This window comes from Patiria miniata, unplaced genomic scaffold, assembly GCF_015706575.1.
Source record: "Patiria miniata isolate m_02_andy unplaced genomic scaffold, ASM1570657v1 HiC_scaffold_18, whole genome shotgun sequence".
NCBI classification, from domain to species: Eukaryota; Metazoa; Echinodermata; class Asteroidea; order Valvatida; family Asterinidae; genus Patiria; species Patiria miniata.
In genome coordinates this window covers 15,111,177-15,133,799 of record NW_024037056.1, presented here as the reverse complement: position 1 = coordinate 15,133,799, position 22,623 = coordinate 15,111,177, and the positions used below count along the sequence as shown (strand labels likewise).

Sequence of the window (22,623 nt, the reverse complement as noted above, 5' to 3'; positions counted from 1 at the left end):
TGTACATGCATCATCCCTTTAATGTACATGTAACTCCACACTGTGCACATGTTTTCGCTACACTGGTCATTTTTGGTAACCATTTTTGGCTATTTCACAAACTATGGGGGCGTTTGTTGTCGTTCAATTTTGTTCATTTTCCCATCTTTCTCATATTGTAGTTCTTCACTTCGAATCTGTATGGTCCATGAACGAGAAAATTGTGAAAGAAATATTTTTTATCGTTCAACTCCTACGCAGATTTTGTCACTGCTTGTCAAAATTGTCACGAAATGAAGAAAACAGATGTAATATTCTGTGTTGTATACGTATCACGTACACAGTACACAATCATGACTGAATCATAACATACTTTTAAATCATTTTCTACATGTGTATTGAAAACGAATTAAGTGTATTAAAGGCAATAAACAACATTTGCAAACATCAAAAAAACAAAAGTACCAAATTATTATGAAATACCTTACTGGACTCTTAGTGAATGATAGCATCCCGTGAAATCACGATACCAGGTATGCTGCCATTTCAAAGAAAAGTGGAATTTTTCAATTTCCAACGATGGTCGGCTGACCTTGTTGGAAAAAACTGACTTTTTTGGTTAATATTGCGCCCACTTGACCAATGTACATGTAGTTAGGCCACATTTTGTTTGCAATCGGTTACACATCCATGAACAGCTACCGGTACAAGCCTTTTACTCTGATTCCCTGACCTGACAATCTCTAAACTGTTCCATTTCGTCTGAAGTAGGGTCGGGAAACCAGACTACGAGGACAGCATTTTCTTCTTGGTTTCCCAGCATTTATGAACACATAAATATAATATAAACGGGCCAGTGTATCAACATTTGCTATAAACAACTAACTCCCATATCCATCCATTTCTGGAAATTACAGCAAAAGCAAATGTTGTAATATTCGGCAACATTAGTTCTGCTTCCGATTACATGGCATTTGAAAATAGGGTAGGTAGGTAGGGAATTTTTTTTTTGGCAATTGTGTGTGTGTATGATCATATGGAGGCGTCTGCGTGTTGTCACGGCTAAAAGGTAGTAATTGAGGGTTTTGGGTGTTTTTTTCTCATTTTTTCCATAACAAAAATTAGGGTAGAGCCTGTCAGAATAGGGTAGGTAGGGAAACCGGAAGCAGAACTATTTTAATTTTTTTTGGCCTTACTAAACTCTACTACAAAATAATAACTGTTATTCCTAAAAAGAGATACTCTATTTTACCCTTAAAAGTCCTTCACATTTTGCTTATTATTCACACTTCCCAGTACAGAGAGATTGCAATTTTTCAAATCCATATTTTTGAGTATTAAACCCAAACAAAGAAAACAAACACAGATTAAATGCTTGCAAAATAAACACACCAGCTTTAATCCTTACAATAACGAAAACACAGCGTATATAAAAACCCCGGAATTTTTATCCCTGTTCTAAAACTAATCTGATTTTTTTTTTGGCCTGCCGTCGAAAAAAAGACATTTAGAAATTCGCCCGGAGGGTGTTTTTTCAAGCAGGGATTGAATTTGAGACGGGAAGTGAGGTGATTTAAGGATTTTTCCGGGCAATTATGATCAGATTTGGTTAAATTCTACCTGTCGAACCCCCGACAGCGGGATTTTTTTTTGGGGGCCCGGAGTGCGTGAACACCTGGTCAGTGTTCATAAAGTGCAACGGGTTTACGATTTCCGTAGCAGCCTGGGGTGGACGGACTGATCAAAATCGCCTTGGACCAAATTGATTACAGAGTCGAGGTACAAGTGTGGATAAAAATGCCCAATACTTTCAAATTTGCTTCGTTGGCTGTAGTATTTAAAGGGAATGTACATCATTGGCTTTTGCTGTAATTTTCAGAAACGAACTATTTGAGAGGTTAGTATAATAGATTAAATATTGTTACACTGACATTTTTGAAGTTTGGTGTTCGAAAAGGTTGGAAAAACCAAGAAAAACAAAAATGTTCAAGTAGTATGGTTCCCTGACTCCACAAAAGATAAAATGGATCAATTTATAGATGATGGAAAATTGTAAGGTACATGTAAGGGAACCAGTCTAGCTGGCCTGCACCCGTTCATGAACATGTAACCAATAACAAACAAAATTTGGACTGAAAAAAATGGTAAATTTGGAGCAGTAGTTGAAAAATAGTTAGGTTTTTCCAATGCTGGTCGGCCGACCACCGTTGGAAATGTTTACAAAAATACCATTTTCTTGAAAATGACTTCACACCAGGTGCCATAATTTTACAAGATGCTTGAGACTGTCATTTAACAACATCCTAGTAAGGTATTTCGTAAAAACTTGGTAGTTTTATTTTTCGATGTTTGCAAATGTTGTTTATTCCCTTTAAAAGTACCGGAATCTAAACCGTCCTGCTGTCTGTACAGCCACAGACAGTCACAAAAAATATCAATCCTCTTCCCTGCCATGTCTTTTGTACAGGCTAGTCACCAGCAGTCAGATTGTATTTCTAGCAAGCACTGTGACTAGTCAAATTCAGCCAACAGACAAAAGCAGGCTAGTGGTAGGCACAGTTGTCTTATCCATCACCTACAGTCAAAGCACAGCTGTTACCAAGTTACATAAACAGTCACAGCCAGTCAATCTTGCTTTATGTAGGCTGGGAGCACTCAACCGCTAAAAATGGTCACTTGGCTGATTCTGACTGAAAGGACAACTTTGCGCAGAATGTATGTTTGCATCGGAGGGCTAACTAACTAAAAATCTTAAAATAATTAACCAAATCTTTTGCTACAATCAAGTGACATCATAGCCTTCTACTGCATTTTGTCGGATTTGGCATTTACAAAATTCTTTCTTGTGGTTAACATGAACAGTTGTATTGAATTTACAGTCTATACAGGAAATCTCTACAACCACAGCAAATAAAAAAAAAATTAACAATGACTACCAATTTCCTAACACAATTTGGAAAGTTACCTGTCAATTTTCCAATTTCCAGAGGCAGCCGCGACCGGAAATTGTTCAAATTTGGACCAGTGTACCCCACCTAACCCTATCCGCAAACTTGGGGGACTAAAAAAAAAGTTTTGGAGAAAGTTGGATAATTTGGGTAGAAGAAACAAATTGTTAGGGTTTTTTTGAAGAAGAGAATAAGAAAAGTCAGCATCTTGGAAAATAAGTTTTGTGGTAAATTTTGAAGGCAAAAATAGTTTTGTTTGTAACAATTCAGTTACTAACAAGCCCGGAAGCCAATTTTCTATTTATAATTAATGTAGTGGTTTGATTTTCAGATTTTGATCAGTACCGGTAAGTAGGCCTACATGTACTGTACATGTAATCTCGGTGAACAACTGTCTGCATGTGAGAATGCACAAAGTAGCCTGGAGGAAGAGACTAACCTGTTGGGAACATGGTGCTTGTGCCGTTGGGCAAGACACTTTACTTCAATTACTTCTCTCCACCCAGGAGTATTTAAATGGGTACCTGTGACTGTGAGGGTAGAGACCAAATTGCGCCGATCACGGCTGCAGAAAAGTGGTCTGATTGCAAGGATTTCAAGCATAATCCAGGCCTATATTTATGCATGGCTGAGCAAAAACAACACAAGGTCCGGCCCAATTAAGACCTTGACAAAGTGCATCCTACAACAAAATGCACTTTTGCCATGTAACCTCAATCCTCCAAATTCCTCCACATTGGCAAAGAGGATTGTGAAGGATTCAGGGCGGTTAGGGTTAACATTACTTAATTGTCTTTCCAGCGCTGTGTTAATCCTTGAGCAAATATTCCCTTCCTGTATGACCTAACCATTAATCCATGACTCATTTTCCCTTTATCCTTGAAAGCCTGGATGAAGATGTCTTTCCCTTCCTCCACTAATCCCCCTTGTTCCTGCTCATCCCTTTAATTCATTACCAGTGAGTTTAAGCAGGTGTTGAAAGCACTGTCCTTCAATCATAATCCTCATGCAATGGATGATGTGGTAGAAACAGAATGTTAAGCATGTGACTGTATGTCTGCCTCCTTGAAAGTTACAAAGTGCGAGGCGACGGTCAAGTAGATGGGCTCTTGAAGAAAATTGCTGCCGTGCGACTAGTGCTTGTGCCATGCTTGCGAAAAGACATTTCAGCTTTTTGTGCACATCTTAGTATGTAAGATGAAAATTAAATGGTCTTTGAGATGAATTTTCTTAAATTGTAAACGGTCTTTGAGATGAATTTTCTTAAATTGAAGGGAGTACAACATTTGATTTTGCTGTAATTTTCAGAATTGGATGGATTTGAAGGGTTAGTACCGGTACAGGGTGAGTAAAAAAACCGAAACCCAAATGTCAGGACCATTGTTTTAGTGAATTAAGTTCTAAATGTACATGTAGCACTTTCAAAATCTAGGATATGAAAGCTCAATTCATAAGCCTCCTTTAGTACAAGAATCATTTAAATCACTCATGTGCTTTTCAAGTAACGGACTTTTAAACACAACCACTGTTTTAAAGTTCTGTCCATGGATCTCAAAACAGGAAGTGTTCTTTCAGCAAAACGAAAACAAATCACAAAGGGATGTGTGTGAATTGTTTTCGTAATGCTGAAAGAACGCACACCTTTTTTTGTGATCCGTGGACAGAACCTTTAAATGGTGGTTGTGTTTAAAATTCCGTAACTTGAAAAGTACAAGAGTGATTTGAATGATTCTTGTACTAAAAGAAAGCTTACGAATTGGGCTTTCATATCCTAGATTTTGAAAGTGCTACACCATGTACATGCAGAACTTCAATAAAACAATAGTCCCGACATTTGGGTTTGGTTTTTTTGGACTCACCCTGTAATTTTCAGAAATGGATGGATTCTGGGGTCAGTACCATTTTATAGCAAATATTGTTACACAGACTTGTTTGAAGTTTTGTGTTCCTAGCTGCTGGAAAACCAAGAAAACCTCTGGTTCCCTGACTGTTCTTAAGATGAAACGAAGCAATTTATAGACGTCGGGGAATTGTAAGGTCAGGAAACCAGTCTATATCAGTGTGTAATCAGTTGCAAACAAAATGCAGACTAAATATGGTAAATTGGGGGCAGTATTTGAAAAAAAAGCCAGTTTTTCCAACGTTGGTCGGCTGATCAGCCACTTGAAAAAGGCAAAACGAAAACAAGAAATAAGGTTAAACGAGACACAAAGATGCATTTTCAATAATTGCTTAAAAAAAATTACATTGCATCAGGCCTTGAAGTGAGCTAACTTTGCGCCATGCGATGTTAAAGGGAATGTACAACATCTGCTTTTGCTGCAATTTTCAGAAATAAATGAATTAGAGGATTAGCATGTTATAGCAAATATTGCCACACTGACTTGTCCCACGTTTTGGGTTCGTAGATGCTGGAAAAACCAATCATATTCTTGTAGTCTGGTTCCCTGACCCCACTTAAGATGAACGGAGCAATTTATAGACTTTGGGGAATTGTAATATCAGAGAATCAGTCTAGCAGGCTTGTAGTCTTCACAGGTGTGTAATCAATTGCAAAGAAAATGCGGACGAACTAAATATGAAAAATTAGGAGCACTTTTTGAAAAAAAGCCTGTTTTCTCCAACGCTGGTCGGCCGACCAGCATTGGAAAAATACAGTTATTCTTGAAAATGTCAGCACACCAGGAGCCACAACTTTACAGGATGCTTTAGACTGTCAATCCCTAACAATTCAGTAAGATATTTCGTGATAATTTGATCATTTCGTTTTTTGATGTTTGCAAATGTTGTATCTTCCCTTTAAACCAGTGCACACACATAACATGTCCTGCCTACGGAGCTCACGTGCAGTTCACACACGGAGTACATCAATGATCTTGATACAGCATCAAGTGTGCGCACGTGGAGGTCCCACTAATGGCGGAAACATACATGTACCAGCTTTGTGCAAAACACCAATGGTTTCACAATTGGCCTATAATGTAAACATTCCGTGACTAGACTGGTACTCCAATCACGTGCCCTGCCCTTCACCATAATCAACAGCCAATTAATGGTAATTGAAGCGCGGGTGCCAGACGGACATGTGTAGCAATGTTAAATTCATCACAACCAGCCGTTTGGAATGTAAACTCATGTACCAAATACTTGACTACCATCACAGCTGTGCATATTTTTTAGAGTCGTCAAAATTTTGAAAACAGCCTTGCGATAGATAAATCATATTTTTGTATTCCTTCGTGGGCACCGGAACACCAAACAGGGATCAAGTCATTCGCAGGACATAAACTTGTCGACGGTGATACACGCGGACACACTCCGGTGTAAATTACGATTTGAAGACTTTGATAGTTTGTCCATGCAATTTCTTATCTCCAGTCAGGAGATATGAACACGTCAGGAATTTGTGTTTTATGACGATGATATCAGATTGTCAACTTCAGAAAACCGCTCCTAGAAATTCCATAGGATTCAATGCATCATTATATACATGTACCGTACATGTATCTGTGTTCAAAATACAGTGTAAAAGTTATTTCTTTCAAATATTATTCTGCCAAATTAATTTTGTGGGGTATGTATATACCCAAATGTTCTCAGGAATCGAAGATCAAAATAATGTGTCTCCTCTCCTAAGGGTACCTCTCCCCCATTTCTAAACACTAAACAGCCTAACTAAACTTAAAATTCCAATTTCAATGAAAAAATTGCCAGATTTGATTAGCCCCCACTTCCAAAAGTAAATTTAAGCCCCGCCCCTCCTCAACCCATGCCCTTACCACACAAACTAATTATCTTTGTCTGCGCCACAACCCTTACGGATGCATGAACCTGCAAATAAACTCCCTTAGACACTAGTGCTAAATGCCCATACTTCAAAATTCTTTTAAAAATACTAAAAACTCTCACCTTTATTCAAGCTACACAGAAAAATGATAATCAACATGTCATCTTTCGTTTTCTTTTCAATTTTTGGTGGGTTGACCATTGACTTTTCGAGATATTTTCGCCCAAAGAAGACGACCCCTATTTTCCCCAAAGCGGAAAAGTAGCCATCTTGAAAAACGATCCCTCCACAACATGGCAAAATAGCGCCACTTTCGAGCCCAATAGCATCCAAAATGCTCAGAATTGGAAGCCCCAAGTCCAGGCCAGAGGTTCATTACCATATCTCTTCAATTTCCCAATTTTACGGCGCTCAGAACTCTCTAATATAGAATATTTTGAGGGTATAACTTTTATTCATGAGCTTGGCGGATCGATTTACCGGTGTGCACCCTTACACTTTTAGACAATGAACAGTATTTTGCATCTTGACATATGAACTTTGAACTTTGACCAAGCGAGCCATTCGTGCATTCTTTGGGGAATAGTGGTTGAATTTCTCACAGGTCATTCAACTCAACTCTTCGACCCAGCCCCCCAAAAAATACAAAGAGACCAACACTCTGTGGTTTATGACAGGAAAAGGAAGGTCATCAAAAGTTGAAAACTTGACAAGGAATTTCTTTATTTTAATTTCTTAGAATTTATTTAGACAGTACACACATGTCCTTACCGAACTAATAAATTTATTATCGCTCCAAATGTTTGTGTATATTTTCTGGAGTAGTTCAATACTGGATATCCTAGGCCATCAATCTTGCAACTGGTCAAAAGTTTGTATAAACACGGTTCTCGACGTTTTTTTTATGAGAGTTAGAAATTTATTTATAGCATCCACGAAGGCTGAAAAATAAAGACTGAAATGACATTAATTTGTCGTCTCAGTTCTAAAAGGTACTTTTGGAAAATTCATGCAAAAGGTCCTTATGCTAAAAAAAAAAAAACAGCATCAAATAACAAACTAAAGAGTAAAGAGTAAAAGATTGCAAAATCTAAGCATCTTGTTGGAAAACAAATATGTAACAAACAAAAATAGTTGTTTTGATCTGAAATAATTTACTTTTTTCAAGCTCAAAATCTGGCCTCAGGGTGTCCGCAAGAAATCGTTGGACTGCTTTAAGGACCATTTAGCGCTGAACTAATGAATTGTTTGACATTTTTTTCTTTGTTCTTTTCCTGTCCAACGATTTTGGAAGAAACTGAAAAAAGTTAAGTTCAAAAAAATGGACTGGTACATAAAATATCCAATTACAAAAATGTACTTCTTTATAATAATTAGGGAGAAAGTCAGTGTTGTTTTAAGGCTTCACTGGTAGTGCACTGGTACATTTTTCCTGTCAGAGGTTCAAATCTCGCTGTAGAAGATTATCTTTTTCAATAAAAAAAAAAATAGATTTCAAATGACCCTTTACTTTTTCATTCGGGATTTTTTCTATTTTTCAATCTTGAGAGACAAAAAAAACCAAGTGCTGTTAATTTCTGACTAGATTGACTTGAAATACAAAATGTAAAAGTTACAGGGACTGAGGTTTCGTTCCTGGCCGAATTGTTCTGGAAGGCAAAAATGACCTCCAAAAAAAAATTTGTGCGCATGCATCTTGTGCTTGCTATGAACATGCACACGTATAGCCCCATAAATGTGGCCAATACTGGACTATCTCTGTAAATAAAGGCCACACTTGGAACATGTACCTGTACGGTACCTGAAAATGTAGAACTTTGCAACGTGGCAACCCGGACAAAAAAAGACCCCCCAGGTGGCACAGCTCGTTGGCTCCGTGAGCTGCCACTGCACTCGCGTGATCTTTTTTCGTGTCCGGGTTGCCACGTGCCCCTTGACTCAAGTCTATGACTGATAGCATAAATAATCCAGCACGCGCGTGATCGTTTCAATGTTGGAATTTACATGTAGATACGCAAACGTGTGCAAACGAACCTGGAAATTACACGAAAAATAGACGTCTGAGAAAGGCAGGACTTCTTTTCCTTCGTTATAAAGAGGGCGAGTCTGCTTCCAAAACGTAAATAACCTACAAACAAAGTCTAAATGTAAAATTCAAAATTTGACAAAGTTCTACATTTTTGGGCACATGTTCCAAGTGTGGCCTTTATTTACGGAGGTAGTCCAGTAAATTGGCCACATTTAATTTGGCTAGTACATGTATACAGCACAAATGTAAAATCTATGGAGAAGATACTAGTACAAGCATGGAGCTATATAGCTCCATGGTACAAGGCATGACTGTATACATTGTATTACAATGTATTCACCTTAATAAGTTAAGCGCATAAGGGGTTTTTTTTCATTACTTCGCCCTTACCTTAATACTCCCAAAGAGTTCTTTGTATAAGATATCTATTCTTGTCAAACACTGCACCAATGATTCACCCCAAGACGCCCCACTTAACAACCCATTGAAGAATGGAACCTCTACAGACTGAGGTACTGAGGACTTTTTTATGGGGTAGTTATTTATAAGGTCTCTTGGTCTTTTGAAAGGGGGTGTGAAGGGACTGAGAGTTTGGAGAGGAACCGGAGATAATCTGGGACTCTTCTCATGGGATTAGGATTAAGCCATGATACTAAGTGTTTGCTTTGTCCTCTATAGGGATTAGGGATCTTCTTTGAAGGAAAATGGAGGGGGGTTGTGTGACCTGAATTGTGGTCAGTAACCCTGATTATTGTGGGGGTTTTCAAGTCTGTGCTTGTCTGATAGATGCACTGGAACTAGAGTATGAAATATTTATTTCTTTTCCTTTACCCTAACTCCCTAGGCCTTTTGCTAGGATGCAGCCTCAATCCTGCAAAATCCTCCAATTGGCCTCATGGAAATTTATATAGCATATAGCCTCAATCCTGCAAATTCCTCCATTATTTCTTGAATATGGCCCGTGGAGGGGTGACCACTGCCTGAATCCTGCAAAATCCTGCGGCAGTGACTGTCAATATGTTGAGGCTTGGCCAGTGACATCCTGGAGTAGTACAGAGGATAAAGGCCTATATATGCAAGGCTGAGCAAAAACAACACAAGGTCTGGCCCAAGACCTTGACAAATTTCATCCTACGAAATCAGTAACACACTTTTGCCATGTATAACCTCAATCCTCCAAATTCATCCATTTTGGCAAAGAGGATTTTGAAGGTGCAGGGCAGCTAGGGTTAAAGAGAGACAACTACTTTAGTAGGGGAAAACAGGACATAATTAGTCCCTGTATACCGCAAACCATGGAGCTATAATACACATACATGTAGCTCCATGCCCAAACCGTCAATGTAATACATGTACAATGTACATTTTGTAACTCGCAACAGTTGTTACAAAGAGGATCCTCTATCCAGACTTGGCCTGTCCAACAATGGAGCACAGCTAATCTTCCTCCTGTCTTCCAAACAACCTGCACCACCCACAAGATTAACAAAAATCTGGAGGTCGCGGAGACAAAAAGGGGGGTAAAACGGCTTTGTCATCGTAGGATTTAAAGTCTTAGCGACTCACGCACAAAGCTAGTCAGATTTTTTTGTCCCGTCGGAGAAATATTCGCTACTTTCTGCAACTGTTCCTGTCAGTCTTGTCGATTTTTTTCCCCCATCAAAAAAAAAATTTGAAAAAAAGAAAGAAGGCAATGCTGATCTTTGGTCGGTGTGGATTTTAGCTGGGGCTATTTTTTCTATTCTACAAAGCTTTTTTTGTGTCTGTATCAAGCTTAGAGAAATATTTTTCTAATTTTTTTCTTCCAGAATGTTTGGTGTGTCTTTGTATGGCTGCTCTGTGGTTGTACCACGGTTGTGGGTGCAGTGCACTAATTCAAGTGAGAATTTCTACACGGGCTCATTAGCATAAAAAGTGCTCCCACAATTTCTTTTGAAAACAGAGACCGTTTGGCTTTTAAAACAGTGGTATTGTGTGTATATAGCCAAGGATCAACTCCCTTGTTTTAGGGCTTCCATGTAAGGGCAGGCTTGATAAAATTACGGTACAAAAATGGGTCTTATTTGCGTGAAAAAGTGGAAGGATGCCACTTGTAAAATGGCTACATGCAGGCTCGGGAACTATCACTTTTCGGGAGGTGATTTTGTTTGGGTGTGAAAATTTAAAAATGTAATTGGCTAGTCTACCCAAAACTGAAAAGAAATGAAAGGATGAAAGACAAGACAATCATTAAATTATTGTTTGAGAAGAAACCCCAGTGATGTCGGCTTGCATGTTATTTTGGCCAATAAACTTTGTTGATTTTACACGGTTTTCAATGGGGCTTGAATTGGCGCAGTGCACCCTTGTGCACAATGGTTTTCAAAATTGTGTCAGTTTAGCCAACTTGCGTGCCTAGCAAACATGCAAACTTTCAGCAGTTGTCACATGTAACAGTGCAAAACACAGTCAATCCCCAGAGAACAACCGACTCGGAATAACTACATTTCGTCACTTTGCTTTGGTAACAATGAATGTTGCACAGCTGTTGCTTAGACCCCGGTTGTCAACACCATAAATTTGGAGACAGGAAGGTTTGAATTACTGTAAAACAAGACAAGGATAGACTTCTATTTAAAGCTGGTCCAGAGTGCACAAAATTCTATTCAATCGATTCCGAATGGCTATTCACTGGAAGTCGTTTCGTGCATCTAGACACAGCAGGATGGATTTAGCCCAATGACCTCCTGCTATTTAAACAGTCACAGACAGTCAACATGCATGTCCATCCACTTCCCCTGCTATACTTGCAACTGAGGCCAAGTTCGCGCAAGGACTATAGTTGACCAATGATTAACTAACGTTTGCCCGAACTCTGTCTAGTCGACGGTGGTTGACAACGCTAGTCGACTATTTGGAACCAGCCTACTGGGGTTGGTTGCTTCGCTGGTAACCAGTAGCCGCGCGCATTCCTTATGCTAGCAGAGAGCCAGGATCCAGAAGTTTTGCGATGATATTTTGACCAGCATTTGACTACAGACGTTCGCACGTTGCTATCAGTGCGCAGGCGTAAGGTACGTCACAAATCAACCACTAGTCGACTAATGGTCCTTGCCCGAACTTGGCCACAGGCTAGTCACCAGCAGTCAGATCATGTCAAGCAAGCACTATGACTAGTCAAACTCAGTCAACAGATCATGAACAGACAAAGCAGGCAAGTTGTGGGCACAGCTGGCTTATCAATCACCCACAGTCAAAGCAAAGCTGTATTGAGTTACATAACAGCCACAGCCAGTCAATCCTGCTTTATGTACCAGTAAGGAGGGAGTTCTTAACTGTTGAAAACAGTCACTTGATTGATTTTGACTAAAAGGACTACTTGGGGCACAGCTGGCTTATCAATCACCCGCAGTCAAAGCAAAGCTGTATCGAGTTACAGAACAGCCACAGCCAGTCAATCCTGCTTTATGTACCGGTAGGCTGGGAGTTCGGTCTGTTGAAAACAGTCACTTGATTGATTTTGACTGAAAGGACTACTTGGGGCACAGCTGGCTTATCAATCACCCACAGTCAAAGCATCCGTACCAGTAGCTGTACCGTGTCTGTGTAACATGAACAGTCACAGCCAGTCAATCCTGCTTTATGAAGGCTGGGAATTGATTGTGACTGAAACTGAAAGGACTACTTGGCACAGAATGTATGTTTGCATAGGAGGGTTAATTGGTTATGGGGTAATCCTATGATAGCACTGTCCAGCTCACGAGTGACAGTTTAGTCAGTCGGGGAGTCAGTCAGTCAGACAGGTAGAAAAAGGACGCTAGACCGGTCCTCTAAGGCCAGCAACCATCTTTTTAAAATGTGAAACTTCAGTCAGCATTTGCTCGCTGGTTGTAACCCTCTTAGGGAACACATGTGTAAGGATGTCAAGTACATTGCTAGACCTTTCTGACGTTTTGGGTCAGCATTTGTATGCACGTCAGCGGTGATGTCGGCTTGTTTGGGGCTCTCGGCAAAGTTGGTGCAAACCCTGGGGGGTTGCCAGGAGCACACTGGGCATGTCGCGGGGTCGTTACGGGATTGTTCCTCTTGCAGTCTTGGGAAACTACCTGGCAGCTGCAATTTATTTTTTTCACCGAAGGGGAGGTTCAATGTGTCAAGCTTGGTTTGTCTACAGTTTGAGTCCACCGACTTGAATTTGGAGTACCATACCGGTAGGAGTAAACTAAAAAGAAACTGATTGTGAATTACCAGGGCAACCAGACGCATGAACTTTGACCCCAGAACTTTGACCCATGAACTTTGACCTACGACGGAGTTTGTTAGGGTCAATATATACGAAGACAAGAAACACTATGGGAAAGTACAAATGTACATATGTATACATACAATGTTTACTTCATCTTTGTTTTTTGCCAAATGTTAAAAATTACTTCAAAATTTTGTCCTTGCAATGAAAAAAAAAATCACGAAAAATGCCATTAGTCATCGATGGATCACACTAGACACGACAGTTCGATGACAGTCTGGTCGGTATTTTGAGCTTTTGAAACCATTTGCATCCACGGCCAGCGTTAATTAGTTAAGTCCCTAACTTAAACTGGCTGAACTCTTTGAAACAGGACACCAATCCAAACCGGACTCTTCGTCAAAACTGAAACCACCGGAGACTGTGATTTTTTTTTTTTAAACCCTCGGGAAAAAAAACAGCCACATTTCTCATCATCACACTAATAGTTTCTGACACTTACATTTATAACTCTTCGGATGACATGAGTACAGGAAGTACATAATCCCAATGTGGAGACTATTGATTGATCACAACTTTTTTTTTTTTGGTGGAAATATGAAGCAGGTTTCACAGTCAGTGCGTCATCATTTCATTGCTTGTCAGTCAAGTGAGTGGTTATCACAGACGCATTGCTGCGTCATCACGGAGAGTCGGTCTGTCAATTCTATCGAGATGGCAAGATTTAGGACAGCACAGATTTGTTTGAATGTGTTACATGTACATGTACTCAATGTTCACAATTTTCTGAAAAGATCTTGAAATTATTATAAATACTAATAACTATGCAATCTTTTATAGAAAAAGCTCCTTTGTACGAAGCCTGATGTAAAGCATTATTAAGGTCCCTAATCCTCCCAAATCCTCTTTTGCAAAATGGAGGATTTTGCAGGATTGAGGCTATATTTTGTGGCTGATTTTGCAGGATGCACTGTGTTAAGGTCTTGGGCCAGACCTTGTGTTGTTTATGTTCAGCATGGATGCATACATCTACCTGGTACATTTAGGCCTGGATTATGCTTGAAATCCTCCGCACTGCTCCAGGATGTCACTGGCTCTGCCTCAACATACTGGCAGTGCTTGCTGGAGGATTTTGCAGGATGGTCACCCCTCCAAGGACCACACATTCAAGAAATAATGGATGATTTTGAAGGATTGAAGCTGTGTGCAATTATTACATGGAGGCAGTTGGAGGATTTTGCAGGATTGAGGTTGCATCCTAGAGCCTGGGGAGTTAGGCTTAATTATGGAAATTCTTAAAAACAGGAATGTTAGTTTGAAAACATTGAAAGATCTTACTTACGGAGAGTTTCTTTTTATTTAGTTTCCAGTTTTTAGTTTTCATCAGCGAGTTGTCACCAGTTTCTAACAGCAAGAGGTCGTGGGGGGGGGGGGGGAGGGGGACGAGGGAAATGAGTAAAAGTGCTTATCAGATAATTCCAATTTTCATGGACGTCTTCTCAGGAAGTATGTCGTATCAGTGCCGGTCATGGGAATCGCGAGGGCTCTCCTACTGTTTGAAAACAGAGGGTTATCATACACTACACATGCATGCTGTTAAACGCACGTTTGGCAACTGCAAGCAAGCGTGAAACAAAACAGTCACGCATTTGTCAACACTTGTACAAACGACCCCCCCCCCCCCTCCCTCCCTAAAAACAAAATCGTACCTAGAACATTCAAGTACAGGATCTGTTATGTTACAGAAGCTCAAACTGTTTGTGAGAAGTTCGACAACTTCCAATAACACCAAAGGCCTTATCAAATAAACTTGCCCAGCTGGGGAAAAACAGAACATTCTTCAAAAGAAAATATTTGGAAACCCTAGCTGGTGGTTCCAACAGTGTATGATTTCACTCGATTCCAATCTCAAAATCAAGTCAAATTTTTATGCTCCACACATTTTTACTGATTATTACATCAAACAAATGTGTTTTTGCTGTACAAATGATAAAAAAGCAAAGCGATTTGCTAATCTTTTTATGCGAGCTACCGGTATGAACATTTTCCCAGCTGGGCCATCAGCCTGGGGGTTTGGTCAGTATCAAATCAGGGCATAAATGATTATAGTGCGCATGCGCAAGGTACATGTATACCGCCCCTAGAGTGGTAACAAGCATTTTGATGGACATTTTGAATAAAAATGGAGATAACACCCAAAAAGCTGCCACCGCTGCAATGCTATCACATATTTTCCAACTCTGGAGGTGTATACCTTGCCCAAAATCGCTAGATGACCATTATTCCCCTCATTTGATACCAGTGGCCAAAATTTTGGTTGAGGCTGATGGCCTAGGCCTAAGCCACATTTGGTCTCGTAGCTTCAAGTGACCAAAATTTGAACAAACAATTCTCAGAAACAACTTATTGGTAACCGAATGCGATCCATCCGTTTCATGTAATACATCAAGACAAAAAATCTATCCAAGAGTCAAGAATGCTACCGGTATTTAACTGCAGAATTAATGTGTTTCCTTTTGGGGTCCACTGCAATCAATTACCGGGACTTTTCCAGGAAAATTTGTTTGGGGTGAGGTGATACTTTCTGGGGGTATTATATGTAAATTATCTAATCCTGGTCTTTTAATGGGGTGAGAATGAAAGCCCACTTGTGGTTTTAGGCAGTAATGGCCTTGCAATGTGAGGAGTGATAGAGGCAAACAGACTGCAATGATGCCTTTACCAGGAAGTTAAAAGATTTATAGGATCAATTGTTCTTTGTGCATTTTTTTTTTTGTCTGAAGCAACAAAATTGCTCAAACATTTGTTTTGCTGTAATTTTCAGAAATGGACGGATTTGGGGGTTAGTGTTTTAAAGCAAATATTGTTACATGTACACTGACTTGTTTGAAGGTTTCTGTTCGTACATGCTGGAAAAACCAAGAAAAACAATCATGTTCTTGTAAAGTCTGGTTCCCTGACCGGGCCCATTTAAGATAAAACGGAGCAATTTATAGATGTCGGGCCAGTGAAAGGTCAGGGAACCAGTATAGCTGGCTTGTACCCGATCATAGGTATTGCAAACAAAATGTGGACTACCGGTAGCTACCGGTACATGTAAATATGGTAAATTGGGAGCAATATTTGAAAAAAACTCAGTATTGGAAATTGATACAAAAATACCACTTTTCTTGAAAATGTCAGTACAAAAAAGCCAGTTTTTTTCCAATGCTGGTTAGCCGACCTGACCAGCATTGGAAATTGAAACAAAAATTCCACTTTTCTTGAAAATGTCAGCACACCAGGTGCCATGATTTTACAGGATGCTTTCACTAACATTCACTAACATTTCATGATAATTTGGTAGTTTTGTTTTTTGATGTTTGCAAATGTTGTAGCGGTACATTCCCTTTAAGAAGGGTGCATAACAAAACCTGTTGAGGTCTAAGTAGCTCATGAGAAAAACAGAAAACAGATTTTGGGTCTGACTCGTACCATGATACACTGTAACTGGATCTATTGCTAATGCACGTAAAAAACAAATACACGCAAAAAAGCGGGCCCACAGGCACACTTTTTTTAAACCACCTGCGCGATTGTATTCTACCGAACGATACCATTTTATTTTATTCAAAAATAAAATTTGTGGATTGTACCGGTATTTAAGCTTAAGTCTGTACTTCAACAATGTACGTACCGGTACCTACCGGTACATGTACACGTATAGATGTAGGTAATATGTGTGCCACACTTCAAAAGAATGTCTGATCATTAGATTTAGGTGTTATTTTTCCCATAAGTTTTGAAAAGGGGCCCCCTAAAAACCCTCTCTTTTTCAAGTCCCGTTTATTTTCACCTGAATGGCAGCTTGGTCCGCAGAACCACGGAAAGAAAAACTTTGTTTTTTTTCTTCCGCAAGTTCTGTAACTCTATCTTTCGGTAAGCAGTAAAGTCAATATTATTCATCAGTGGTTTTCTTCACCATCCCGATGACTGGTCCGATTTTTTTAGATTGACATTTCTGACGTGTTTTCTTAGCCCAGATTCCGACAAATGTGTCGACGCGGAGTATTTATTGAAGGGAAAAAAAGAGCTTCGTATTCGTCAGAGTTTATTTGTGTTTGTTCTGGCTTGCTTGAATGCGTGTGCGGTTTTAATTATAAGCATTGTAAAAATTAGTGCAATGAAAAATGTAGGCCTATGTAATTTTGAAGGGCAGGAATTTGTAAAATCTTGTTGTTGACAGATATTGGACGGTGCAAGCAGTTTGGCTACTTAAATTAAAACCCTGGCCCATTTGTTTGATCAGTCACAGACAGTCAAAACTTCAATCCTGTTCCCCTGCCATGTCTTTTACACAGGCTAGTCACCAACAGTCAGATCATATTTCTTGTAGGCACTGCGACTAGTCCAATTCAGTCAACAGACAAAAGCAGGCAAGAAGTAGGCACAGCTGGCTTATCAATCACCTACAGTCAAAGCATAGCTGTATCAAGTCACATTTATAAACAGTCACAGCCAGTCAATCCTGCTCTATGTACATGTAGGCTGGGAGCTCTTAACTGTTGAAAACAGTCACTTTAGGCCTATTGATTTTGACTGAAAGGACAACTTGGCGCAGAATCTACTACATGTATGTTTGCAAAGGAGGGTTTTAAACAGCAACAAAACTGTAATTTCATCGTGCTTTTTATATTTTTTTCTATAATTTACATTTTCTATGTTAAATGTTGCCCTTAACTCTAACTCATTTTTGCTAGGATGCAACCTCAATCCTGCAAAATCCTCCAACTGCCTCCATGTCAAAATTGCATACAGCCTCAATCCTCCTGCAAAATCCTCCATTTTGCGGAGAGGATTTTGGAGGATTTAGGAAAGTTAGGGTTAAAGACCTGTACATTTTTGTTACAAAAATTGTATACCGCCCATAAACCAGACACCAACTTTGACAGTTCGGCAGTAATAACAAATATAGGCCTACAGTTTCAGTTCTGAGACAATTTTGTTGAGTACAAAACTTTGAGCAAAGCAGCTGAATTCTTTCCTAAAAATCACAAAAATACATGCAAGCCCTGTACCTCTGAACTCCCACGGACACAAACTTGAAGCCACCAGACAAAAGAAATACCAGCTGTCGGAAATAATTACCGTCCTCAAAAACATCGGACCGATATAGTCACGATATAGTCACGAACGAACATTCCCAGTCGATGTACTCTTGTGAAGCACGGAGAGTGCACCCTGCAAAGCAGTCGCCTTAACTAGCTCGAATTCCTGACCTTAAATACCCTTCAAATTTGGCACAAATGAAGAAAAATTATGCTGCCAAGGCCGAACAAGTTTGGCATATGTTGCTGTCTAGTCATATCTTTCCCACAGAGAAGGGAAAAAAACAGCAACACATGTGTACAGGGCAACAAGGAAATTGTGTTCAAATGCCTGGCAATGATTTGAATTGGATCACATTTCTAAGGAAACAAATCATTTTAATGTGGTAATGGTTGGGCGAGTTTGATCCAACATCGGACTGAACGTAATCCCTAGTCTGGCTCCCAGACCAAAAGATTCTGACTACTCCTGATAAATCTTAGGTAAGGTGGCCGCTAGCACTGCGCGCACTAGTATAATACGTCAAAAGTTTCGGAAAAAAGAAGAAATGCTTCCTTTTTCCGAAAATGACCGAAGTTTGCCGAAAGTATTTCGTCGATATCTCAGATAGAGCCCAGGTATTTATGGGTACAAAATAAGTTTTATTTTTTATTGAAAATTTAAAAACTAAGTTGATAATTAATATTCATAAATCGCATCAAGAAACTTAAAATTCAATGACGATTTTGTGCATCAATTATGCACTAGGATCTTATGAGGAGGGGCGAGCTTTGCTGCGTATTTCAATCTGGCGATGGTTACCGGGATTTTCCAAAACTCGGCATAGTCTCCATTTTGGCTTCGCCTGCTAAGATGATATTTGGGTCCCTAACTTTTAAGATAACAGGCCAACATTCATCAATGTTTTCTTAGAGAAATATCAAACTATAGGCCTATGACATATGAAGCAGGTAATGTTTTTGAAAAATTTGATCGGAACATCAAAAGCTATAAGAGATTAAGCGAATTCGGAACTAGGCAGAGCTTTGAAAAAGGGCCGTCAATGTCGTCATGTTTATTTTTAGCCATGGAGGTTGCCTGACCTACAATTTAGACATCTGATGGGCGTCGGGTGAAATTGTCAGGTCAGGGAACCAGACTACGTAATCCCAAAAGTGGTCAATTGCTGTGGGACTTTCTTAATTCACAGTAAGCAGTGAGCAAGATCCTTTTTGTTTTAACTGTTAAAAAAAACCCAGAAGTCGAAGCGTCTCATGTTTCTACTTTCTAAAAATGGTTTAACAATGGTTTGAATATCAAGTTTGCTAAATTTGTTATTAAAAACACAATTTTTGCCTGAACGACACAAAGCAACAGGCACTATTTTTTTATTATAAAAAATTACCTTCAAGGAGGGGCTTCAATCATGAATTTTTTGAAGCTCTAAAAGTACATGGAACCGATTTTGGAAAATTCATCTGCATACTTTTTTAGAATTACTTATAAATTTAAGAATCTTGGGGGAATTTTAAGGGAATTGTTTTTAAAAACTTTGTTTAATTTTTAGACACTAATTACTAAAGAATTCAATTTTACAGAAGGGGTGGGTATGCAGGGCTAGACGGTGTTTTTAGGGGGGTTAACCTAAACTTTCTCTGGCCATGGCTAAAACCAAAACAAAAGTGAAGAAAACTTACCAGTCTGTAGGCAAGAACCCCTACTGTGCGAGACCGTGCAGCCAAGCAGACTACCAGCAGGCACCAGACCGACGTGACAGTAAGAACGTTAATCAAGACACATTATCCCCGCCGGCAGTAGTAAATCTCTCCCTTGCCTGGCTAGGTGTCGTTGAACCAAGAGAGCTCTAATTAACGCATCCTTGTGATTGACAGCTTTGTTGTCTCCTTTCGTATCATCATTATTGATTTTTTTTTCCGCCGGCGATGGTGATGCTACACGCACTCGAGTTTCTGCGGGTTATTCAAGGTTTTAAGATTTCCCGCTCCGGGTGAAAGGAAGATTTTTCTTTGCTTTGAGAACTGGCCTGGGGGAATGTCTGGCATCCGTCTCCTGTGAAGATGAGAAGAAGATTAAATTTGAGATTGAGATTAATCGGGGAAAATTTCTAACCAGTTCTTTGCAAAAGCTTCTGGTGAAACTTTATAAAGTAAGGTGAAAAAAATAATAATTGTACGTTTTCAAGAATGCGATTGAAAATTGATTCACGTCATTGTGGCGGACAAAATCGGAGATTTCAAAATCTGATTATCCTAATTTTTTTCACACCGAATAACGGTTATCCCATTCACCGGAAGTTCCCTTTCAGTTCACAGTCATGCCAGCAAAAAACTGACTGAGGTGCCACATGGAATGCCCTCCCAATGACTGGGTATAGTTTGCAGGATTTAGTGACCACTGGGCCTTTGACAAAAACACTCCAGAGCTGTTATGTTGGGAAAAATTGGGTGGAAACTCTCTGATCGGGCGAATAGCCCAGCTATTCCTGAACCAAGACGACCGCTATAGCAAGTGAATGCAGTTACAATCAGAGACCATAGAACAAATTGGGGGATGTTCCAGAATTTTCCAGTTGTTTTCTTTAGCTTTTGCCACAAAAAATGGAAGGCCTAATTTTTTTAAACTAATTTGCTTCTGAATATCCAGTCTCCAAAATCTAAACCAAATAATGGCATTCAAACTGAATGTCATAAAAATCCAGATTTTAATCCCACCACTAATTCGCTCTTCCTCAATCCTACAAAATCCGAAGAAATTCACAAAAAAATGGAAGGTTTAATTTTTTTTCAGGTTGCTTTCGAATGTCCGGTTTCCAAAATCTAAACCAAATAATGGCATTCAAAACAAATTTTTAAAAATCCAGATTTTAACAACACCACTGATTCGCTCTTCCTCAATCCTACAAAATCCTAAGAAAATCACAAAAAAATGGAAGGTTTAATCTTTTTCAGGTTGCTTTCGAATATCCGGTTTCCAAGATCTTAACCAAGTAGTGGAGTTCTAAAAAAAACTCTGTGGATTTTTATCCTACCCCTAATTCGCTCTTCCTCAATCCTACAAAATCTTAAGAAATTCACTGCTGTGTGTAAAACAATACAGACTCTTTAGCCTTTCACACTAACATTCTGAATTGAATGAAGATAGTGTTAAAAGCCATACAGATTTCAACAGAGTACAAATCTTGCTCACAAACCTCACTCTACTACTAGCACACAGTTCCCGACTCAAACACAATCCACCAACCGCTCTCTCAAATGCCCACTTGTCTGCCCAGCAACTGAAGAACAACTTGAACCTTTTACACTACCAAGGTCGAGATCGGCACTTCACTCAATGGCCTGCCAGTTGCCTGACTGAGACAGGTTCCACAAAAGCAGGCACACCGGGAGACGTAAATGCACTTTTTGATGTGTATCCAAGGACTTGTTACTGTCTGTGTGGCTGTTTTGCGTCCTTGAAAATGTCTGGTTAACATTTACACACGCATTGTAGACATGTATGCTGCATTGTGGGGTTCCCACAGTACATGTGTACATAGACCTTCCTCCATGTACTGAGGATTGTGCAAAATGTGCAGTGATAAGCAGGACTTCACAGTGATAAGGAAAGCGTCTGATTGGTCAGGAGAGATGACAACATGGCCATAGTTGTTTCTGATTGGCTGGTGGATGTAGAGTGGAAGTTTCCTTGTGATAAGGAAGATGTTTGATTGGTTTGGAGAGATGATATCATGGCCATGACTGTTTCTGATTTGATAGTGGATGTGAAGTGAAGTAGCCTGTCATAAGGAAGGTGTTTGATTGGTCAGAAGTGATGACATCACGGCTATGGCTATTTCTGATTGGATGGTGGAAGTAGAGTGAAGTACAAATGTAGCCTTGTAATAAGGAAGGTGTTTAATTGATTCGTCAGAAGAGATGACATCACAGCCATAGTTGTTTCTGATTGATTGGTGGGTGTAGAGTGGATGTATTCCTTGTCATGACAAAGGCATTTGATTGGTCAGGAGATATGACATCATAGGCATGGCTGTTTCTGATTGGATGGTGGATGTACATGTACAGTGAAGTAGCATTGTCATAAGGAAAGAATTGATTGGTCAGGAAGGATGACATCACGGCCATGGCTGCTTCTGATTGGTAGGTACAAAATGTACAATAGATAGAGAGGAAGTACAGTTGGATCCTTGTCCTAAGAAAGGCATTTGATTGGTCAGGAGAGATGACATCATAGCCATGGCTGCTTCTGATTGGCTGGTGGATGTAGAATGGAACTTTCCTTATCATAAGGCATTTGATTGGTCAGAAGAAATGACATCATAGCCAGGGCCTTTCCGATTGGATGCTGCATGAAAAGTGGAAGTATCCCTGTTTTCATGGAAGTTTAAAATACAAGTTGTAGTTTTACGGGTTAGACCTCAAAGTTTGTACTTCAAATTTGGCAGGAAATTCCATAAAACAGAAATTGGACATGTAACATGAATTCAGCATGAAAACAGTTAGAGGAAATAAGAAATTCGAAGCAGTAAAAAATGTTAGTTGTAGATTTGTAAATTTCATGAAATCATTTC

General features: G+C 39.5%; 1 protein-coding gene across 1 annotated transcript in view; it reads right to left on the bottom strand.

The window, feature by feature from the left end:
- LOC119724836 (extracellular sulfatase Sulf-1-like) overlaps positions 1-22,623 on the bottom strand; it is an 80,776-nt gene that overhangs the window by 35,399 nt on the left and 22,754 nt on the right. Inside the window, exon 2 of the mRNA XM_038196090.1 lies at positions 19,733-20,105. The gene's annotated coding sequence lies outside the window, so the exon portion shown is untranslated. The remainder of the gene's footprint in view (positions 1-19,732; positions 20,106-22,623) is intronic.